Source organism: Geotrypetes seraphini, chromosome 9 (genome assembly GCF_902459505.1).
Source record: "Geotrypetes seraphini chromosome 9, aGeoSer1.1, whole genome shotgun sequence".
Taxonomy (NCBI): domain Eukaryota; kingdom Metazoa; phylum Chordata; class Amphibia; order Gymnophiona; family Dermophiidae; genus Geotrypetes; species Geotrypetes seraphini.
Window position 1 is genome coordinate 150,341,185 of NC_047092.1, and position 22,055 is coordinate 150,363,239.

The following is a 22,055-nucleotide window of genomic DNA, read 5'->3' on the forward strand; positions in this document are numbered from 1 at the left end:
GCAGGCACTGTGGCTCCTCATTGAATTGACACAGGGAGTGAGAAGCTGACCATTAAACCAAGGGTCCTGACAGCTTTTGGCAAAAATGCACTCTTTTTCTGGAGGGTTCAGGGGGAATTAATATTACTTTCTCTGTATTCTTGCTTTACTATTACCTCATCTATCCCCCCTTTTACTAAACCACGATGGTGTTTATTAGCGCAGAGAGCCACACTGAATGCTCCACGCTGCTCCTGACGCTCATAGGAACTCTATGAGCGTCGGGAGCAGCGCATAGCATTCTACGCGGCTCCCTGCGCTAATAATCGCTATCATGGTTTAGTAGAAGGGGGGGGGAGCTAATGAAGGCAGCAATTTCCATGTACCAAATGCAGCAATGGAGATAAATGTCCTTTTTTTTCTAGGCTACTTTATTTTACTCTTCCTTGTTTTTGTTTGTCCCATTCTTGATTTCTTTAACACCTTTCTACCAATGTGCGCAAGGCATTGTACAATAAAATATTTTTGTTTTGTTTATTTTTGTTGCCTTTCATGACTTAGTGTAGTTTTAATTACAAGGAACAAATTCTTTATCATGACAGTTAGAATGGATTTCTAATAGAATGTCAGACTTGGGAGACAGCATTGTGCTAATGATTCATGCAGCTGACCTACTCCTGGTGAGACACGATAATTTTTTTCTTCGCTTTTTGGCATAAACATGTTGACTAGCCTTTTGCTGTTCTTGGTGGAGGGAGAATGGGAAAATGCCACAGATGCCAATACCCTTGTGATAATGCAATTTATCCCAGGACAAGCAGGCAGCCTATTCTCACATATGGGTGACGTCACTGAAGGAGCCTCGATGTGGAAGCCTCGCAAGCAGACTTGCTTGTAGAAACTAGAAGTTTCGAGTCAGCCATACCGCGCATGCGCGAGTGCCTTCCCGCCCAGCACAGGGCGCGTCTCCTCAGTTCTCAGTTTTCTGCGGAGCTGAGAAGTCCGTCTTTGACTCTCTGCATTTAACTTACTTACTTCGTGCCTTCTCTCACCGCGGTTTGTGTTATTTTTCTTCATGAATCGCTGTATTTATTTTATTTCTAGTTAAAAAAAAAAATTTTTCTTTCTTCCATTCGGCTGCCAGGGACTTCGACCTTGCAGCGGCTGTTTTTCCTCCTAGGTCCCGGCCAACAACAGGCTTTAAGAAGTGTAGCCAATGTCAGCATGCGATTTCTCTCACGGACCCACACAGTAGGTGCCTCAAGTGCCTTGGGCCAGACCATCATTCTAAGTCATGCGAGCGCTGTGCTATTCTTCAACATCGAGCCCTTAAACGTCATCTACTTTCAGCGGAGAAGCTCTTCGGGATGGATTCGACCTCTTCCTCGACTCCGAAGCTGACCTCGGCCTCACCCTCGACCGAGGGTCCTCCTGCCTCCACTGCTTCTACCTCGAGCCTCATCAGACCTTCTTCGTTTGTAGCGGCTCTTTCCTTGACGACGTCTGCTGTATCTTCCCCTGTATTCTCAGGTCAGATAGCTCAGCAGACAGTTCCACCGGTGTTGCTTAAGGTGCCTAAGACTTCCAAGTCGAAGCACATTTCCACTGCCTCTGTGGAACCTCCAGGCAAAGCAGGTGGTCCGGTTTCAGACGCAGATTCATCCTTGCCGGCTTCTTTCCAGACCATGTTAGAGAAACAATTCATCCAGTTCCTCACTAATATGGGACCGAAGCTTGCTACTCTAATCCAGCCTGGGCATCCTGCAGACTCTCGTGAGGTCGAGTCTCTTCCTGTGCCTCGGTCTGAGCCTACACACTCTATGCATGGAGCAGAGTCTCTGCGAGTGTCTGGTCTGGCATCTATGCACGTAAAGCAAGGAGCAAATTCTTTGCAAGTGCCTCGACAGGAATCCTCATACTCCATACAAGGAGCAGAGTCTTTGGGAGTGCATCGAGGTTCCTCCATCAAACCTCTGGAGCTTCGATCCACAGCTTCCAGCCCCATCCATTCCTTGGTGCCCTCGACTGCTTCCATCTCCGGGGTGAAGTCTCCTCAAACTTCGAGATCTGCTTCCAAGCACCATTCTCACCGACGTTCGAGGCCTTCATCAAGGCATACTTCCAGGCATAGCTCTTCTTCCAAGGAGCGTCCTTCTTCTACTAAGCCTCAATCTACACCTTCTAGTTCTACTAGACCACGACTCCTCGATTGAGGTCTCCACTTCCAAACCTCGAGGACTCAGTGGTTTTGATTGCTTCATCCAAGTCTCCCTATTCTTTTGATGCCTTTTTTCTGTCCGAAGCCTCATCTTCCACCCAGGCCGCCTCGACGACCTCGAGTCCTTCTCGAGGCAAGGCATTGGCGGATCAGCTGTCTTTCTCCTCTTTTCTTCGTGAGATGGCTATTGACTTGGATCTTCAATTGGATGCTGGTTCCAAATACTCTAAGGAGTATCTCGAAGTCATGTATCTGCCTCAACCTCCGGCAGAGTCACTTAAGCTTCCTCTTCACAAGCTTTTGTCTCAGACTTTTACCAGATGCCTGGAGACTCCTTATGCTATTCCAGCTGTTCCAGGGAAATTGGACTCCAGATATAAAATTCTCCATTGCAAAAGATTTGAGAATTCACAATTATCTCACCAATCCCTACTTGTGGAGTCATCCTTGAAGAGGTCCCATCCTTCCAGGGTTTATGCTACCATTCCTCCTGGAAGGGAAGTGAAAACTATGGACAAGTTCGGACGTCGCATCTATCAAAATGCCATGATGTCCTCTAAAGTCCTTAATTACAATTTCCATTTTATCACTTATTTTGAGTTCCTCATTGTTCTTTTGCCTAAATTTATAACTTATTTAGATACTCAAAAGCACTTTGAATTTCAAGAAGTCATCGCTTCTCTATCACAACTCAGATTACATCTACTTCAGTCTTCTTACGATGCCTTTGAGTTGTCTGCCAGGGCGGCTGCTTGTTCTGTAGCAATGCGCCATCTTGCTTGGCTTCGTACCATTGACATGGATCCTAATCTTGGCCGCTTGGCTAATATTCCTTGTGCAGGCAATGACCTCTTTGATGAATCTATTGAGGCAGCCACCAAGAAATTGTCTGAGCATGAAAAATCCTTTGCTTCTATTGTCAGACCTAAACCGAAGCCAGCTCCTGCCAAGCCTGCATGCCCTCCTCCTATTTACCAGAGGCGTTTTGCTCCGAGAGCTGCTCCTTACACTCGCCCTCCTCTCAAGAAACAGCAGAATCAGAAGCAACAGAAACCTCAACCTTCTGCTGCACCTAAGGCTACACAACCTTTTTGACTGTTTAAAACAGAGCATAACCTCCACCGTTCTGTCTCTGTCCTATCTTCCCCCTATTGGAGGTCGTCTCCATCATTTTTTACCACCGATGGGAGACAATCACATCTGACCTCTGGGTGCTGTCTCTTCATTTCTCTCAGATTCCACCAGAGCTTCCTCCAAGAGAGTATCCTTCCAGTCCATCCCAGACCGCCCTTCTTCAGGAAGCTCAAGCTCTGCTTCGTCTCCATGCCATCGAACCAGTTCCTTTGGAACAGCAGAACAGGGGGTTTTACTCCCGTTACTTTCTTGTTCCGAAGAAGACGGATGATCTACAACCCATTCTGGATCTCAGGGCTCTCAACAAATTTTTAGTCAAAGAAAAATTTTGCATGCTATTCCTGGCATCCCTGTATCCCCTCCTAGATCAGAACGACTGGTTATGCTCTCTGGATCTCAAGGAGGCTTATACTCATATTCCCATTCATTCAGCCTCCCGCCATTATCTCAGATTTCGGGTGGGGAATCTGCATTATCAGTACAGAGTGCTGCCCTTTGGCCTGGCTTCCTCTCCCAGAGTGTTCATCAAGTGCCTAATAGTGGTAGCAGCAGCTCTAAGGAACCATGGTCTTCAGGTTTTTCCCTACCTCGACGACTGGCTCATCAAAGATTCAACATCTCAGGGGGTTATTGTAGCACTATGTGGTTCCTACAAAGTTTGGGATTCGAAATCAACTTTCCCTCTCAGAATCTACAATTCATCGAAGCTGTTCTGGACACTATCCAACTCAGAGCATTCCTTCCGCAATAGTGTCTGGAAACTGTCCTACAACTCTGTCATACAGTGTCTTCCCGCTCCTCCATATCAGCGAGACACATGATGGTACTCCTGGGTCACATGGCCTCCACAGTACATGTGACTCTTTTTGCCAGACTTCACCTCAGAATTCCTCAGTGGACCCTGGCATCTCAGTGGACGCAGGTTTGCAATACATAACAGTCACTCCTTCATTGAAACAGGCTCTCCGTTGGTGGATGCTCTCTTCCAATCTCTCCAGAGGCTTGCTGTTTCAAACGCCCCCCCCCATCAGAAGGTCCTCACAACAGATTCCTCGACCTATACTTGGGGCACTCATCTCGATGGTCTCCGTACTCAAGGCCACTGGACCAGTACGGAGCGTCAGTGTCATATCAATCTGTTGGAACTCAGAGCGATTTTCAAGACTCTCAACGCTTTTCAACAACTTCTTCACGACCAGGTAGTCCTCATTCGGACGGACATTTAAGTCGCCATGTACTATGTCAACAAACATGGAGGGACAGGATCTTCCTCCCTTTGTCAAGAAGCTCTGAAGGTTTGGGACTGGGCAATCCACCACAACACCTTCCTCAAAGCTGTCTACATCCAAGGGGCAGAAAATTGCTTGGCGGACAACTTGAGTTGTCTTCTGCAACCTCACAAATGGACACTCCATTCCTCGCCCCTACATCACATTTTTTCACAGTGGGGAACGCCTCAGATTGATCTCTTTGCAGCTCCCCACAACCACAAACTGCCTCAGTTCTGCTCCAGGATATATTCTCCTCATCGCCTCGAGGCAGATGGTTTTCTTTTGGAATGGACGAATCTCTTCCTGTATGCATTCCCTCCATTCCCTCTCATTCTCAAGACTCTTGTCAAGTTGAAGAACGCTCATGCCACCATGATTCTGATTGCTCCTCGGTGGCCGAGACAACCTTGGTACTCCCTTCTACTTCAACTCAGCAGCAGGGAACCATACCTTCTACCAGTTTTTCCATCTCTGCTTACACAAAGTCAGGGATCTCTGCTTCATCCCAACCTGCAGTCTCTACACCTGACAGCTTGGTACCTCTCAACATAACTCCTCTTCAGTTTTCTCAACCTGTAAGAGACACTAGACAATGTTATCACCACAAATGGACTAGATTTTCTACGTGGTGTTTTTCTCACGATAAGGAGCCTCAATATTCCTCCTTATCTTCTGTTTTGGACTACCTTTTACACTTATCCACCTCTGGACTCAAGTCTATATTGATCCGAGTCCATCTCAGTGCAATTGCTGCTTTCCATCAGCCTATTGAAGGAAAACCCCTTTCTGCTCATCCGGTGGTTTCCAGATTCATGAAAGGACTTTTCAATGTCACACCTCCTCTCAAACCACCTCCAGTGTTTTGGGACCTCAATGTTTTTCTTTCTCAATTGATGAAGCCCCCATTTGAACCAATGTCTACGGCTCATCTGAAGTATCTCACTTTGAAAGTAGTGTTCCTCATTGCCCTCACTTCTGCTCGAAGAGTCAGTGAGCTGCAAGCTTTAGTTGTTGATCCACCTTTCACTGTGTTCCATCATGACAAGGTGGTTCTTTGTACTCATCCTAAATTCCTACCTAAAGTGGTTTCGGAATTTCATCTCAACCAATCCATTATTCTTTCAGTGTTCTTTCCAAAGCCTCATTCTCATCCTGGAGAATCAGCTCTTCATACTCTGGACTGTAAATGTGCTTTGGCCTTCTATTTAGAACGTACCAAACCACACAGAACTGCTCCTCAACTTTTTGTTTCCTTCGATCCAAATAAGTTGGGACATCTTATCTCTAAGCGTACCATCTCCAACTGGATGGCTGCTTGTATCTCCTTCTGCTATGCCCAGGCTGGATTACCCCTACAGAGTAGAGTCACAGCCCATAAGGTCAGAGCAATGGCAGCTTCAGTAGCTTTCCTCAGATCTACTCCTATTGAGGAAATTTGCAAGGTTGCTTCTTGGTCCTCGGTTCATACTTTCACTTCTCACTATTCTCTGGATGTTTTCTCCAGACGGGATGGCCATTTTGGCCAGACAGTATTACAAAATTTATTCTCCTAAATTGCCAACACTCCCACCATCCCATTCTGATTAGCTTGGAGGTCACCCATATGTGAGAATAGGCTGCCTGCTTGTCCTGGGATAAAGCACAGTTACTTACCGTAACAGGTGTTATCCAGGGACAGCAGGCAGCTATTCTCACAACCCACCCACCTCCTCTGGTTGGCTTCTCTACTAGCTATCTGAACTGAGGAGATGCGCCTTGCGCTGGGCGGGAAGGCACTCGCACATGCGTGGTGCGGCTGACTCGAAACTTCTAGTTTCTGTAATCAAGTCTGCTTGCAAGGCTTCCGCATCGAGGCTCTGTTGGTGACGTCACTCATATGTGAGAATAGCTGCCTGCTGTCCCTGGATAACACCTGTTACGGTAAGTAACTATGCTTTTTAACCCCTGAGAGTTAGTAGCCTTATTCTTCATCACTGTGCTATCTACAGTATATACCTTTGTACATATTGTTCCTTTATTATTAAGCTGGCTCCTCAACTGCCTGTAAAGAAAGGAGAAGTATAGGCAGATGTTTGTATATGTTTATGGTACAATACATTTAAATAAATTAAAACATACAATCCACAAGTTACATGTTTTCCTTATTGCATTTTTATTGTTTTCCCTGCTACAAGTGAACTCACTGTGATAAAGTATGGATGTTGTGTTCTAATATTACTTAAAGAAAACTTTTTTCGCATGAATGACGGCTGCAAATAAAAGCTCTATTTGACATTGGGAAGAACTAGAAACACTAGGCGAAACACCCTTTTTTCAGCTACTGCTCCCCAAATCTGGAACTTACTACCAGCCCTGGTAATGGAAGAAAAAACTGTCGATAAGTTCAAATCATAATTAAAAAGCTACCTATACAGCAGGGGTCTCAAAGTCCCTCCTTGAGGGCCGCAATCCAGTTGGGTTTTCAAGATTTCCCCAATGAATATGCATGAGATCTATGTGCATGCACTGCTTTCAATGCATATTCATTGGGGAAATCCTGAAAACCCGACTGGATTGCGGCCCTCAAGGAGGGACTTTGAGATCTCTGCTATACAGGAATGCCTTTAATTAATCTGATTTTGGAGTCCATCTGACATCTCCACTCAAAGCAGGCAAGCACTGATCAAACAAGTGCCCTTCTGTTTTTTCCCTTCTTTGTTTTCTTTCCTATACTAAGTTGTGGTTCCTCCCTCCATTTCCCTCTCGTCGAATGTACGTCTGTGATTCCCCCCAAATTATTTTGTCTCCCCCATTTTTATATTGTTCATCACTTTGTAATCTATAAAAAAAGCGATTTTATCAAATCCCAAATAAACTTGAAACTTGAAATCAGGTGCAAAACAGCTATACAGACTCCTGGGGCAGGCCAAGGGCCGAAACACCGAGTGTCGGGTCTCTCGTCAAATACAGTTATTGATCACAGTTCTGGTGGGCTGTGTACTTTTTTCTGAGTGTTTCTAATATTGTAAATCATTTTATATAAATCAACCAATAGCACGACCAATTGATCAGAAAGAAACTTGGAAAAAACATCTTGTTCTGTGCAGTTGTTCTGTGCATCTTGTTCTGTGCAGTTGTTCTGTGCATTTTTAGGGCTCTTATGGACTTTGGTGCATTTTCTGCTGCTTTGTAAGAGGGGCCCTTAAGAATTAATGTGAATGTAGGAAAGGTTGATTGTTTGTTTTACTAAAGATGTTTGTATATGCTAATAATATAAATCACTGGCCATGCACAAGTCATGAACAAGCAGATGAGTCCCTGACTTCAATTTTATTTGTCTTTCTTCTTGGAGTGTTTTGTATAGCTTCAGAATGCTCTTTTTCTCAAATGAGTTTGGGTCTGAAATTCCTGTTTTAAAAAAACAAAGGAAAAGAATCCAGTCTTTCTATTTTAACCTGTGTGAGTTAGATGCAAGAGAATTCTTAGTAGTGAAAAAGGGAGTAGCCCTTAGATCAGTGTCCTGCACACTTTGTCGAGCCGTGGCACACAGCATCTGGAAGTGCACAGACGTTGACGTGATGATGTTACGTGCATGCTTGATGTCATCACATCAACGTCCATGCATTTGCGAAGGTCCTCCAGATGGGCCTTGAGACGCCAATGGGGGGTGCCGGCAAGGAAGGTGCGCGGAGAGAAGGAGAGACGCTGGCATGTTCCTCTAGGCACATCCTTTAGGCAGTCAGCCGGTGCTGGTGCCTATCCTCTTCCCCAGCGTCTCAAGGCACACTAGTGTGCCGTTGCACACAGTTTGCAATACAATGCCTTAGATCAAATAAGACCACTTAAGACAGCATTATAGGTAGGTACTAAAGAACCCAAGCACAGTACCGGGTAAAGCTTCGGATTCTTGCCCAGAAATAGCTAAGAAGAAAAAAATAAAAAAAATAAAAAATTTTAATTGAATCAGGTTGGGCAGACTGGATGGACCATTCGGGTCTTTATCTGCCATCATCTACTATGTTACTATGTATGTTACTATGTTACGACATGGGAACAAAGTTTGTCCCTCATCCCTGTCCTTACAAACTCCACTGCACGAGTTACATCATTTTCGATAAACAGCCCTCACTTTTTGTACAAATGGGATTTTGTACTGTTGTGGAGATGGGGTGGGGATGAGGACAAACTTTGTCCCTATGTCTTTCTCTTACTAATACTTATCAGTCTACGCAGGATTTCAACAAGCTTCTTCCCCATCCCTTGTTTACTTCATACATCACAGGTCCTAATTGCTTGGAAATTATGAATAGTCCCTTCCACAGAGCCAGTAATTTATTAGCTGAAGTAGGCATTAGGATTAATACTTTTCTCCTGTGGTTGAAACTCCTATTCCTTGGCTTTTTACAGTAGTCGTAATAAGACTTTTGTCACCCCTGGGTCTGCTCTAGGTGTTCTTTGGCAGTTTCTTCTCTTTTCCTTAGCTTTTCTTTCAAACCTTGCACATATTCTGGCACAGAAGTCTCTGGAACTTCCCTTCCCACCCAAGTTTCCCTTACTACGTCCATCAGGTTTCGGGGCTGCCTCCCAAACATAAGTTCAAAGGGAGAAAAACCTAAGGAAGCTTGTGCTACTTCTCTATACACAAAGAGTATGTAGGGAACAACCCTGTCCCAATCCCAAATATTTTCCTCTAAACATTTCTTTATCATATGTATTTGTTTTTTGTTGAAATATTCAACAGGGCTTGGTTTCGGCTCAAGTCAAGATGGCTGCATGAAGTTTTAGCTCCTTCTACCTTCCGAGCAAAAGTGTTCTTTTTTCTTTGCCACTCTGCGAAAACATTTATGTGCCATATGGCATTTAGCTGCTGAAGATCGGGGCTCTTTTATTGGTGGATGAGTGACAGAGTGCAGAGGGTGGATCTCTCTAATTTGGCCTACGTGCCCGAGACTTGACCTACCACGAGGTTTACTATGCAGGCCTTGTTGGAACAGCGATCTATCTCCCCACACTTCGGTGCCGGCGGATCCTATACTTACTAAAGAGGCTGCAGATGATTCTCCCGGAGACCCGATGCAGGAAATACATCACTGGATGAAGGAGATCCATGAGGATCTTAAGGCAGTGAGAACAGAGGTGACAACATTGGGAGTAGAGCTTAAGGCAGAGATGCATGAGTTGGGCTCTCGGATTGAGGAAACTAAATCTAAATCCTCCAGTTTATCTTGTAGAGACGTATAATTATCCCTTAGGGCCTTAAGATGTTTGTCAGTAGCCTCCAATCGATGTTTACATAAGAACATAAGAAATGACTGCACCGGATCAGACCTGGGGTCCATCCAGTCCGGTGATCCGCACACGCGGAGGCTCAGCCAGGCGTACCCTGACGCATACGAGTGACTAATGTATGCGTCAGGGTACGCCTGGCTGAGCCTCCGCGTGTGCGGATCACCGGACTGGATGGACCCCAGGTCTGATCCGGTGCAGGCATTTCTTATGTTCTTATGTAAACATCGATTGGATTCACAGGCGGAGCTTTTTGAGGCTACTGACAAACATCTTAAGGCCCTAAGGGATAATTATACGTCTCTACAAGATAAACTGGAGGATTTAGAGAATCGGAGCAGGCGACACAATTTGCGTTTTCGGGGCTTACCCAATTCACCTACTTATAAGGATTGTGAGCATGTCGTCCAGCAGATTGTGAGTGCATTGTTGAAGGAGGGAGCTTCTTCTATTCAGCTTGATAGGGCTCATCGTGCATTAGGTGTGTCTATTAATAATAGACCCAAGGATATTGTAGCATGTTTTACCAGTTATAAAGTTAAGGAATGAATATTGCATGCCATTAGAAAAGAGGAAAGTTTTACCTGGGACTCCTATTCTATCGAGATCTATCAGGACCTGTCTAGCATGACTTTACGTCGTCAGGTGGATCTACAACCTTTTACAATACAGCTTCGAGAGCAGAATATTTGCTATAAATGGCGCCATCCATTTGCGCTATTATTTTACAAGGATGGAAAGTTGCATCAGGTCTGTACTTTGCAGGAGGCTCAGCAGCTTTCTTCTCAGGATGAGTCTTCTATTTCGCCCTCCCAGGTGCAGCGGCCCACGATATTGAATGTGCAGCCTCAACCCAAATGGCAGTGGGTTACCAAGGACAAGGGTAGGCTGCAGCGTCGACAATTAACTTACTCTGCAGGTCCTTCACATACTGGCACTTGAATTCTGAACTGTGGGTTTGTTGGGGAATTTCAGATTTTGGCCAGTTTTATTCTGTTGATATATTTTTTACAGTATTGCTCTTGAGTGGCAATGTTATTCTCTCTTTTTTATCTGTTTGCTTTTCTTTTTCTTTCTGTACTTCTTTTTATATGTGGATGACTAGTTGAAGGTAGTCAGTTTTTCCATGCCCTCTCTTCTTTATCTGGTTGTATCAAGAAATATTAGAGGCACAGCTGGTATGGTTTTGTATTTGTGTTGGGGGGAAGGGGGGGTCCTCCTGCAGGTTTTTTTTGTTATTTTACTGATGGCTTTGTTGATTTTATTTTGGGACTGTGTACAGTCTGGGAGGGGGGGGGTTATGTCCTTCTTTTATGTATGTAAGTAATGGCTACTTTGACTTGTATTTCTATGAATGTGAGAGGTTTGAATTCACTTCTAAAGTGCCATCTTATGTTTTGTGATGTCTTGAGAGCTAAGGTGCAGGTGGTTTTCATACAAGAAACCCATTTATTGCCGTTACATGAAAAGTATTGTCGTCATGCTCAATATTCCTCCATTTATTTTGCATCTAATCAAGGGCAGAGGAAATCTCTGCCAGCTAAGGTGGGGTGCTTATTGCATTGGCCTGGATCTGCCTTGGCAAGTTCAAAAGGTAGTCTGGGATGGGGAGAGTCATTATCTCCTCCTTCGGGTTACCCTTGGTACTCAGAAGTTTACTTTTGTGAATGTATACTTATCTAATGAGGGTCAAGCGGATTTTTTTGAGGGCCTTACACAGTTTTTTTTGCAGCACGTGGAGGGCTCTCTCTTACTGGGGGGAGATTTTAATTTATCTTTGAGCCCAGTATTGGTTAATTCTGCCCCAGTTACTTTATATGGGGGTACTGACAAGGGGATATTTAAAAAGTTTTTACATCATTGGCATTTGGTGGAGTTGCATCCTTATATTAGGGATTATACTTATTACTCCACAGTTCACAACTCCTTTTCTCGCATTGATTTTTGGTTTGGGGACTCCACAAGTTTGGGCAATTTAGGTGATGTAGTGATTTTGACCCGTACTTGGTCAGAACACGCTCCTTTGTTGTTGGAGTTGCTGCTCTTGGAACCGGATAGTAGATCATTTCATTGGCATCTTGATGATGCTTTGTTGTTGGTTCCTGAGAAGGTTTTGCAGATTGAAGGGGAGTTGATGGATTATTTGGACTGTAATGATACTGGGGATGTAGCTCCTGCCATTCTCTTGGAGGGGCATAAAGCAGTAATGAGGGACCATTTGATATCCTTGCGGGCCCATTTGCGTAAAATCACTCAGGCCAGGGAAACTGAGTTGTTAGATCAACTGGCCGGTTTGGAGGCCAGGGCTAAAAGTGGGGAGACGGATCCAGCCCTGCTTCAGCAGCTCCATGAGAGGCATTTGCAACTTCATACTATTCATCTTGAGTCTTTGGCAGCTCGTTTGGAGAGGGTGCGGCAGTCTCATTTTGAGTTTGGTAACCGAGCAAGTCGCTTGTTGGCTTATAAGCTGCGGACACAGGTATCTAGGAATTTTATCCCTTCAATTTATGGCTCTGCGGGTGCTTTATATTCTACCGATGTAGCTATGTGTGAGGTGTTCACTTAATTTTATGCAGACCTGTATACTCCTGATCATGCTCCTTTGGAGGAGGATATTGTTTGCTTTTTGGATTCTCTTGACTTGCCTTGTTTGCGGGACTCGGCAGGAGTAGATTTGTCGAGGCCTATTGATCTTGAAGAGGTCCAATGGGCTATTGGAGATTTGTCTTCGGACAAGTCCCCTTGACCGGATGGTTTTTCTAACCATTATTATAAGACCTTTAGTAAAATATTGGCTCCTTTTCTTCTTCGAGTATATAACTCCTTGGATCAGGTAGCTACTCTCCCGTATTCCTGGCGCTTGACGGCCATAACTCTTTTGCTGAAGCCTGGTAAAGACCCTCATGCATGCGCTTCTTATAGGCCAATTTCCCTGTTAGGGACGGATTATAAAATATTTACCAAAATTTTAGCTAAACGTCTGCAGCAGTATTTGCCTGAGCTTATCCATGAAGATCAATCGGTATTTACCCAAGAATGACAAACTTTTGATAATATTAGAAGGGCTATTCATACAATTCAATATGCTCAGGATACTGGTGTTAAGTTGCTTCTTTTATCATTGGATGCCGAAAAGGCATTCGACTAGGTTTATTGGCCTTTTTTGTTTTCTGTACTGAGAAAAATGGGTATAGGGGTCGTTATTTGACATGGATACATCTTCTTTACGTGGACCCCTTTGGCTTTTTTGAAAGTGAATCGGTCTCATTCTGTCACTTTCTCTCTTACTCTGTCCTATCACACCCTCTGGAAGGGCATTCCGGGTGGTGGACACCTGGAATGCCCTTCCAGAGCATGTGATAGGTATTGGGGTTCAAGAGGGGATTAGATGATTTCCTGAAGGAAAATGTGATAGAAGGGTATAGATAGAAGATTACTATACAGGTCCTGGACCTGATGGGCCGCCGCATGAGCGGACTGCTGGGCATGATGGACCTCTGGTCTGACCCAGCAGAGGCACTGCTTATGTTCAAGGGCACAGCAGGGGTGTGCCCCTTTTATTTGCAGTGGTAATGGAACACTTAGCTCAATCTATCTGGGTGCACACAAATATACGGGGGATGTTGTGGGGAGCACACTCGTTAAAGATCACTCTGCTGATGATGTCTTCTTGACCCTTACTCAGCCAGAAACATTTTTACCTCCCCATATGTCTTTGCTGACTTCTTTTGGTCATTTGTCTGGCTTTAAGGTAAATTTATCTAAATCTGAGATTTTGAATATTACTGTAGCTCAGACTACTGAGTTAGATCTTCATGCTCTTTATCCTTTTCGTTGGGCCACTCATAGCATTAAATACATGAGAGTCCATATAACACTTAGGGTGGAGAATTTATATTCTGCAAATCTCCCCGCTAAGTTGAAGGAGTTGTTTTTGCTGCTTGACAAATGGGATGGATTAGCTCTTTCCTGGTTGGGTAGAGTTCATGCTTTGAAAATGATGGTTTTACCAAAATTACTTTTCCTCTTTATGGCTTTGCTGCTTCCTTACCCTAGGCCGTTTTTTCACCAATTAAAGAAGAACGTTTATAGCTATATATGGAATAAGTGACCTCCTAGTGTGCAAGCGACAGCCACGCAGCAACCCCGGGGATCGGGAGGTATGGCAGTGCCGGTCTTTCTTGCTTATTATCAGGAGGCACATTTGAAAATTTTGGCTGATTGGCAGTTGTGCTGTCCTAAATTGTGGGTGAGGCTGGAGCAGAGCTGGACTCCCTCAACGCCATTGTGGGTGATTCCCTGGCTACCTCTGCCCTCCCTTTGAGTACGTCTTTCTCGAGTCCCAGGGGTGCTTCAGAGTATATTTTGAGTGTTTGGTTGGCAGTACGGGGCAGGTTTTTCCCTCAGCGAGTTTACTTTCAGCAGACGTCTTTGGGATATTTGCCTGATTTGTACCAGCATATTCTGATCAAACTTTTCTAGAGTGGGGGAAACGGGGACTTTATATAGTACGACAAGTGTGGGATGAGGAGCGGATGGTCCCCTTTCAGGCTTTGCAAGAAGAGTATGGCTTGTCAGCAGTGGATTCATTTAGATATACACAGTTGCGTACCTTCCTGGTTCGGAAGGGCGGGTGATGATCTGTCCCTCATGGAGACACAATTGGAGAGGGCTTTGGGGGGGGGGGGGGTGATAGGGGAGCGATCTCGAGATTATATTTGGCTTTGCTGGCCTTCTCAGACCTGGTCTCTGTGTACAAGGAATGCTGGAAACGAGATCTTCAGCTTACATTTACTTACAAGCAGTGGTGTAGTATTTTGTCCCATTTACTTAAGTTTTCTGTCTCTAGCCATCTGAATGAAAATGGGTATAAAATGTTGTTTCTTTGGTATTGCACTCCAGTTCGACTTCGGAACTGGTTCTATGGGGGGGATTGGGAATTGTTGGCGACTTTGTGGCACTCAGGGGAACATGTATCATATCTGGTAGACTTGTCCGAAAATTACTCCTTTCTGGAGTTCTGTTTTTGCTTTGGTATTTACCATAACTGGGGTGCAGTACCTGGAATGGGCGGAACATTGTTTGTCGAGTGTATGTCCAATGGGAATTTGTCCCCGAATTCATAAACTGGCTGCTTTTATATTTGTTTCTGCATGGCTGGTGTTGGCTAGGGAATGGAAGAAGCCTTCACAGCCAGCTTTGGCAGCTGTTTGTCAAAAATTGGATTATATTTTTTTGATGACTAAGATGACAGCATTGCGGGCAAACCGCCTGGCCCCTTTTTATAAGATTTGGGATCCATATATTGTTTGGAAGAATGCTTGTCCCCCAGCAGTAGTGCAGTAGTAGTTTCTTTTCTTTTTGATGCTGTTGGGTTTTTCTTTTGTTTAATGGCAGTAGGGAGGACCACCCAGAGGAGGGAAGAGGGGGGATTCAGTTTATTTTATTTTATTTATTTTTTGTTTCTTTATTTTAAGCATTTAGTGGATTGTTTTTGTTATGCAATTTAATGATGTAATGGTTTTGTGGTTATTGTGTTTGAAGTAACTTCTCTATGTAGCAATTTCCCAAATGAATATGCGACGTTTACAACTAATGCAAAATGCAGCGGTCAGACTAATTTTCGGGCTAAAGAAATTTGATCACGTGACACCTTACTACCAGCAGTTGCACTGGCTACCAACAGAAGCACGTGTAAAGTTTAAGTTTGCCTGTCTCTGCTTTAAAGTACTATATGGACTAGCCCCTAAATACATAATGTTCGCCTGTCTCTGCTTTAAAGTTCTATATGGACTAACCCCTAAATACATAACGGACCTTTTCTCCTTCTCTACCAACAGACACAAGAGAAGCTCACATTCGAACTTCGTTTCCCCCCCAGTCAGAGGTTGTAAACTGAAAAAACACCATGAACACCTTCTCTCACATCAAGCAGCATTATGGGGCAAAGACCTAGAACAATTGCTTTCGCCCACTACCTACAAGGAATTCAGGAAGCGCCTAAAAACATACCTGTTCCTGAAATATCTAGACATCTCTCTCGCCTCAATAACGATTTTCTTGACCTATTACTCACTCTTTTTCACCTTGACCTATTACTCACTCTTTTTCACCTCTCTTAAGTTCAATCATTTTGTACCTCCTTTTAATCTTTTGTAAACCGCATAGAACTTCACGGTACTGCGGTATATAAACTGTTATTATTATTATTATTATGTAAAAATCTTTAATAAATAGTATTTGAAAAAAAAAAAAGAAATAGTCAACCAATCTGTTTGGGGATGATAAGCCGCAGTCCTCACATGCTTTATACCAAACAATTTTAATCACTCCTCTAAATCCCTAGATAGAAAGTACCCCTATCTGTCAATACTTCCCGGGTGAACCCTACCTAACAAAAACTAGCCTGTAATTCCCTAGCTATTCTCTGAATCGATGTCTTATGCATGAGTATGGCCCAGGGGTACTGAGAGGCGTAATCCGTCCTGACCAATAAGTACTGATGTCCACTAGTACTTCGGTGTAAGGGGATTACCATGTCCACTGCTTCCTGATCCATGGGTTGTTCCATGATAGGAAGTGGAATGAGAGGAGATTTTTTGGCATTCTTTGTGGCACTTTTTGACAAGCTAGGCAGGAATGACAATAGTCACTTATTTCCTGGTAGATCCCTGGCCAAAAAATTGGATTAAATCCTATCTAAGGTCCTGGCCTCTGCCAGATGTCCCGCCAAGATATGAAAATGGGCCAATGCTAACAATGTTTTCCTAAAAAGTGCAGGAACCATAACTTGCCTTCGTTCCCCCAACGCCCCTCAATCTTCACTAATTGGTTCAGGATGTTATTAATTCATTCAAAGAACGGATATTGCGGCTCCTCCACCAGCCAGAATTCTCCCACGCTTTCCCAATATATGTGCAAAGATGGGTCTTCTATTTGCTCTTAGGGAAATTGGTGAGATCTACTCATAAACTCGTCCCCTAAGGCTTCCACCCGCCCAGAGAGGACCAACCCCTTCCACTTATCTGGACTTTTAAGGTTTTTGGGCTTCTGATATTTCCCCAGTTCCCCCCCCCCCCAGTTCCCCAATCACCCCCTGATTTGCAAAATGAAATATCTCCCCCAAATGGAGCTTCTCCGTTTCCTCTATTGAATAGTCCCTGATCGTTAAGTCCTTAGGAGGACATTTATGCAATCCCATTCCAATTACGCCACCTTTAACTGGGATCTACCGTCTGCCATTATTTCGACTTCATAAGAAGGCTCCTATTTAGTATTCCAATTAACACATCGCATGGAGAGTCGGAGACCAGTCAATGCCAGCCAAGTCCTGAGTTTCTGTGCCAAAATGCCTTAATAGCTGCCAGTTACTGCAGACAAAGATACTAAAGTACGAGGGGGTGCTGAAAAGTTCTCAGCCTAACCAAGACGAGAATGACATAGATATGCTCAGAATTTAGGAAGTTGGTTGGTTGGACTGAGAACTTTTCAATACTCCCTCATAGTCCTGAGCGTTGCATGTTTCTACCAAGACCATATGATGATCATCTTTAGTGAAGGCAACTCCCTGTTACCAGGAACTCTCCCTCACTTGTCTTTCTGGGCTCTGGGTCTTCTCAGCAAGCTCCTATTTTTCTCAGGGTAAGATCTGTTCCAAATTGACTCAACATGCAAATGAACTTGTTTCACTTGACCTGCTGGGAAGAGCCTATACTCAGCAGGTTTTATCATAATGCTTCTCCATGCAGCTTTCTCTCAGTAGTAATTGGGGTGATAGTGACTCTACCCCATCACATTTATAAAGGCATATGCATGGGTAGGTTGTCTTATATATGTAAAAAAAAAAAATAGTTGCATTTTTGGAAATTTTTCATTGGTTCCCTGTTATAAGATAACCCCATTAGAATACATTTGAAGTAGAACATGTGAATATCATTTTTTGCAGTACCATTTTTTTTCATTATTCTTTGGTGAGAATAATAACGTGCTATAGCCAGTAATAGATGTACTTAGGAAAAAGCAAAATTATATGCAAGAAGGGTACATATTGAATTGTAAGGCCTTTTCTGTTGTATTAATGTGATCTTTAATTTTAAGATTAAACAAGACCAATAGAGTCAAGTAGAATTATTATGATAGAATGTATGCAGATGTAGGTGCAAAACAAGGATTAATATTTTATGTTAACAGAAAGCATCAGAAGATAGGTGACACGGTTTTATGTAAAGTCTCATTTTTGAAGAACTGGATACAAAAGTTTGGTTGTCTCCAGGAAAAATATGTTTGGTGGCAACTCAGACCAATCTTCAGTGAGTCTTTGCCTATCTGATAGTCACTTTGCTCTCTATAGAGACTGTGAGTTGAAAGGCAGAACTAAGGTACATTGGCTGCACTGTGTGAGGAAATTACATGTTTCCTGTCTTGTTTATCAAGGGGAAAATGCAGAAATGTGTGCTAGACTTTGGGCACTGGTTAGCACAGTTTTACTGCCCAAGTTTATGGGTGCACAATGCAAAAACAAGTCTTGTGCTTGATCTAACTCTGTACAAAGTCTTATGTACATACCCGTACTCAGCACATTTAAATCCATGCTATTGTAACTATTAATTATTCATCACAGATGCAAAGAAATGCATAGAAGATAAGAAGACTGAGTTCAACACTAAGGACTGGATGCATTAAAGTCTCTGATCGTCTAACGATCTTCGCTAAACCGGTTTGACTGGTTTAGCGACTGATCATATTTGCACAAATTGGTTCACGCCATGGTTTTCCATACGACTGATATAAAACCTTTTTACCAACCAAGGGACCTGACACGGTCCGTGTGTCGGACAACACGCCTTAGTACAATAAATTTTGCCTGCATCTTGTACATAGTCTGCAGTTTTTGTTTGTTTCTCCTGTTGGTGGTTTCACTGCAGATTTGGTTGGATTTCTTCTTTGTTGCTCTTTTTTCCATATGATTGCTCATTCTCTGATTCTGCTATGCAAATGAGGGCATTAATATTAAAACATAAGAACTGCCATCTCAGGATCAGACCTTCGGTCCATCAAGTCCGGCGAGCTGCACACGCGGAGGCCCAGCCAGGTGTACACCTGGCGTAATTTTAGTCACCCATATCCTTCTATGCCTCTCATAAGGAGATGTGCATTTAGTTTGCTTTTAAATCCTAGAACTGTAGATTGCGCAATAACCTCCTCTGGGAGAGTATTCCAGGTGTCCACCACTCGTTGTGTGAAGCAGAACTTCCTGATATTTGTCCTGGACTTGTACCCCCTTAGCTTCAGTCCATGTCCTCTTGTCCGTGTCACATTGGACATTGTAAATAATTTTTTTTCCTGCTCCATTTTGTTGATTCCTTTCAGTATTTTGAAAGTCTCCAACTGATGCCCTAACTTTGCATTCCAGAAATGGATCAGAAAACCCAACCCTGAAAAGCTAGATCTGCCTGTTTTTTTTTTTTCTATGGACACAGATATGCCCATTAAACAAAATGGCCTGTCGTGATGGTCCCCCCCACCCACAACAACCCCAATACCAAATGAGGCAGGAGAGATGCCCACTTCCTCCTGCTTCAGCGAACACTTCCCCCTGCCGAACTTACTGTCCCTCCGATGACTCCTCCATGACCTTAGTTCTAAAAGAGGCAGGAGAGATGCCCATTCCCTCCTGCTGTAGTGAAACACCCCACAGCCCCCCCCCCACCAGCCCCTGCCCCACTCCCCCTTCGTTTAAAAAAAATCAGCAGGAGCAGTGGCGTACCTAGGGTATGTGGCACCCGGGGCCCATCATTTTTTGACCCACCCCCCCCCCCCCCCCATGTAAAAAAAATTTTTTTTTTTTTTTTTTGCAATAACCATGAAATGGAATAAATGGTCAGAATAGAAACAGGCAGTGAAAATTTTCTTTTATTGAACCTCATATATGTAACCATTATTCCAAACATAACAAAACATAAATTATGTCTAAATTGTCATGACATTAGAAGTACATATGGAGTAGTTGCAGGCAGTGGCGTACTTAGGGTATGTGGCACCCAGGGCCCATCATATTTTGACACCCCCCCCATCTATATGAAAAATATGATTTTTAGTACCAATCTACATATCATAGTAACATAGTAACATAGTAGATGACGGCAGATAAAGACCCGAATGGTCCATCCAGTCTGCCCAACCTGATTCAATTTAAAATTTTTTTTTTTTTTTTTTTTTCTTCTTAGCTATTTCTGGGCGAGAATCCAAAGCTTTACCCGGTACTGTGCTTGGGTTCCAACTGCCGAAATCTCTGTTAAGACTTACTCCAGCCCATCTACACCCTCCCAGCCATTGAAGCCCTCCCCTGCCCATCCTCCTCCAAACGGCCATCCACAGACACAGACCGTACAAGTCTGCCCAGTAACTGGCCTAGTTCAATCTTTAATGTTATTTTCTGATTCTAAATCTTCTGTGTTCATCCCACGCTTCTTTGAACTCAGTCACAGTTTTACTCTCCACCACCTCTCTCGGGAGCGCATTCCAGGCATCCACCACCCTCTCCGTAAAGTAGAATTTCCTAACATTGCCCCTGAATCTACCACCCCTCAACCTCAAATTATGTCCTCTGGTTTTACCATTTTCCTTTCTCTGGAGAAGATTTTGTTCTACGTTAATACCCTTTAAGTATTTGAACGTCTGAATCATATCTCCCCTGTCTCTCCTTTCCTCTAGGGTATACATATTCAGGGCTTCCAGTCTCTCCTCATATGTCTTCTGGTGCAAGCCTCCTATCATTTTCGTCGCCCTCCTCTGGACCGCCTCAAGTCTTCTTACGTCTTTCGCCAGATACGGTCTCCAAAACTGAACACAATACTCCAAGTGGGGCCTCACCAATGACCTGTACAGGGGCATCAACACCTTCTTCCTTCTACTGACTACGCCTCTCTTTATACAGCCCAGAATCCTTCTGGCAGCAGCCACTGCTTTGTCACACTGTTTTTTTGCCTTTAGATCTTCGGACACTATCACCCCAAGGTCCCTCTCCCCGTCCGTGCATATCAGCTTCTCTCCTCCCAGCATATACGGTTCCTTCCTATTATTAATCCCCAAATGCATTACTCTGCATTTCTTTGCATTGAATTTTAGTTGCCAGGCGTTAGACCATTCCTCTAACTTTTGCAGATCCTTTTTCATATTTTCCACTCCCTCTTCGGTGTCTACTCTGTTACAAATCTTGGTATCATCTGCAAAAAGGCACACTTTTCCTTCTAACCCTTCAGCAATGTCACTTACATACATATTGAACAGGATTGGCCCCAGCACCGAACCCTGAGGGACTCCACTAGTCACCTTTCCTTCCTTCGAGCGACTTCCATTAACCACCACCCTCTGGTGTCTGTCCGACAGCCAGTTTCTGACCCAGTTCACCACTTTGGGTCCTAACTTCAGCCCTTCAAGTTTGTTCAACAGCCTCCTATGAGGAACTGTATCAAAGGCTTTGCTGAAATCCAAATAAATTACATCTAGCATATGTCCTCGATCCAGCTCTCTGGTCACCCAATCAAAAAATTCAATCAGGTTCGTTTGGCACGATTTACCTTTTGTAAAGCCATGTTGCCTCGGATCCTGTAACCCATTAGTTTCAAGGAAATACACTATCCTTTCTTTCAGCAACACTTCCATTATTTTTCCAACAACTGAAGTGAGGCTCACCGGCCTGTAGTTTCCTGCTTCATCCCTGTGACCACTTTTATGAATAGGGACCACATCCGCTCTCCTCCAATCCCCAGGAATCACTCCCGTCTCCAGAGATTTGTTGAACAAGTCTTTAATAGGACTCGCCAGAACCTCTCTGAGTTCCCTTAGTATCCTGGGATGGATCCCGTCTGGTCCCATCGCTTTGTCCACCTTCAGTTTTTCAAGTTGCTCATAAACACCCTCCTCCGTGAACGGCGCAGAATCTACTCCATTTTCTCGTGTAACTTTGCCGGACAATCTCGGTCCTTCTCTAGGATTTTCTTCTGTGAACACAGAACAGAAGTATTTGTTTAGCACATTTGCTTTCTCCTCATCACTCTCCACATATTTGTTCCCAGCATCTTTTAGCCTAGCAATTCCATTTTTTATCTTCCTCCTTTCACTAATATATCTGAAAAAATTTTTATCTCCCTTTTTTACATTTTTAGCCATTTGTTCTTCCGCCTGTG

At 43.8% G+C, this 22,055-nt stretch overlaps 1 protein-coding gene across 28 annotated transcripts in view; it reads left to right on the forward strand.

The window, feature by feature from the left end:
- Nucleotides 1-22,055, forward strand: part of ZBTB38 (zinc finger and BTB domain containing 38) — a 130,882-nt gene that overhangs the window by 77,221 nt on the left and 31,606 nt on the right. The gene's annotated exons all lie outside the window — the stretch shown is intronic.